The sequence below is a fragment of the Octopus bimaculoides genome, chromosome 19 (genome assembly GCF_001194135.2).
Source record: "Octopus bimaculoides isolate UCB-OBI-ISO-001 chromosome 19, ASM119413v2, whole genome shotgun sequence".
Lineage (NCBI taxonomy): Eukaryota > Metazoa > Mollusca > Cephalopoda > Octopoda > Octopodidae > Octopus > Octopus bimaculoides.
In genome coordinates, this window is record NC_068999.1 from 26488424 (window position 1) to 26491230 (window position 2807).

Sequence of the window (2807 nt, forward strand, 5' to 3'; positions counted from 1 at the left end):
CAAACTGCTAAGTTACAGGGGCGTAAACATACCAGCATTGGTTGTCAAGCGATGTTGGGGGACAAACACAGACACACAAACATATACACACACATACATACATATATATATATATATATATATATATATATACGACAGGTTTCTTTCAGGTTTCGTCTATCAAATCCACTCACAAGGTTTTGGTCAGCCCGAGGCTATAGTAGAAGACACTTGCCCAATATGCCACGCAGTGGGACTGAACCTGGAACCATGTGGTTGGTAAGCAAGCTACTTACAGCCACTCCTACGCCTATATACGATGTTTAAAGTATTTTCGAAATTTTATTGCTGTCTATTGTGTTCAGCATATTTTTAATGCCTTCTCAGGAAATTTTCAGACTGTGCATCCACGTCTGAAATTTCTCCCCATTTCACTGTCTTAATCATTGTTTTTAACATAGGCATAAAGTCAGGAAATTGAGGTGAGAGTTTAGTTCAAAAGGATGAAAAGTAAAGTTGATCCTGGCAACTGTTGAACCCAGAACATAAAGAGCTGGAAGAAATATCTTAAGGTGTTTTGTCCAATACACTAATGATTCTCACCCTTCATGACTGCTTCAATAATTGAAATATCTTAATGGAATTTTGCAGACATACATTATTGGGTGGTGTGTGGATTACCACTGCGCTGATTAAATTATTTCTTTTTCAGAAAGCAAATAATGCCACATATTTTTGACCATTCAAAAACTTTCTACGCAACATTAAAAGAAAGTTCTGATTAATATTATTCATTATCAACTTGAATTTAGAAGGCATGATGAAAAAAATTTCTGAGTTTTTGTGCTATAATACAGATCAGAAGTATTCTGGATAGGTGCTCCCAAAGAATAGATTTGGAAAATGTCAAGTGCACTAAAAATCATAATTACTTTGGATGTGTATGTTTTAAGCATTGTAGATTGTGATTCTCCAAAAGGAAAATTAAGGCTGGTGATAGTGGCAGGGAATTTTTGTACTTCCTAATTTTTCAGTTTTGAATTTCTTCTGAAAATTTTTCCAGATTTATGTTTTAAACATTTATGACTATGATTCTTCAAAAATATACAGAGCTTAAATTTTAAAAAGGTTTCAAAAGTCAAAACTGAAAAATTATGATGGAGTAGGGAATGACCCTAATTTTTTTTATTCATAATCTGTTATGCTGAAATTGCATGCATTGAAAGAAATTACAGCTTTGGCACATAAGATAATTTCTAACTCAATTCTTTAGGAACATCCCTGGATGGTATTGTTGCTGAGCAATTTTCCCAATAGGATGTCTTTATTTCAATTTTGTTTTTGTTCCATGTCAGACTATATCTTCTCCGACTGGTAGGCCTCTTGATCCGGACAGATTTCTGCATTATTTGAGGCAATTTATAATGTATTGATAAACTAATTTTTTTTCCCCATTTGGTGCATAAATGTAAAGATTTTTCTTAGCTTGCTGCTGATGCTTTGTAAGGGTCTTTTAACTCTGTTGCCCTAATGAAATTCCTTACACATACACACACTTGATGATACACATATACTGAGAGTGAGAAACAGTGTGGTAAATGTAGAGAGGGGGGAAAGTTTTCAGTGAGAAAAATGTAAATGAAAGAAATAGAGGATAAGTTTATCCCTGTGGTGACAACTGGAGATGACATCACAGAGTTGGTTGTAAAATTCATCCTTTTCCTGCTCAGTGCTGGCCATGGTTGGGGCATAGCACGAGTGTTGTGATTAAGTTCCAATGTTAGTGTCATGATGCAATCAGAAATACCTTTGGACAGAGAAAGAAGGGATCTAGCTATTTCTGTTTTGATGGTAAAACCAACACCAAAGTGGCATGGTTTGTCTTCATTTCTTCCACACCAGAAAAATATGTATCCACCTTTATTTTCTTCTAACTGTGATGATCCTGCAAGATGAGTTTCACTGAGTGCAGCTATGTCAATTTTGTATTTCTTTAATTCAAGGCAACCAGTGCTGTTTTTCATTCTGGTGCCGAGTGACTGTCTTGAAAGTGCGCACATTCCCAAAACCAAGGTTAATATTCTTAGATTTCTTAAAGTTTCGACTGCGTTACTTAACAACCAGACAGCTGCCGCAGGCTGCCAAGTTTAAGGTGAGTAAGCAACGTTTGGGGCTCCTTTTCTTGCCCCTCCCCCTGTTGGGGAAAGCAGTGTTGTGTCTAAATAGACCTACCTTGTCACAACTGGAGCACAGTTACTCACAAGTTCTGTGCTGCAATGGTCATCATCCAATGGTCGCCAACTGTGTAGAGATCCAGCAAGAGACTTCCAGTAATATCTTTACCTGTCCCTGCTGCTATCACTCTCTCGCCAGGACTTTTTGATTTTTGCAAGTTAAAGCTGTGCTGTATTGAATGAATAAATGTAAGTTGTCAGAAAACCCACACATACGATTTGATTTGAGTGTTGAAGGCTTGTGTAGAATCAGCCACACGTTTTGGAAGTGATGATAGCAAGAATATGGTACACATATGTACCACAAAACCAAGAACACACTTCAGAGGTTTCCATTTAGACAAGTTGCTATAAACAAGTTAGAAAGCCTAGTGTACCCTATGAGTCAGAGTTTGCTGATAGTACAGCCCTGTTAGGGAGACACTCAGCAACCAAAGACCTGGTTTTATATCAGAGTTTTCCTCTCCTAGATGGGATGCCTTCCACAGTTAAGGAGCCCCATCTACCCTCTAATACATGGAATTAAATACATCGAATTTTATATGTATATATATATATATATATATATATATATATATATATATATATATATAT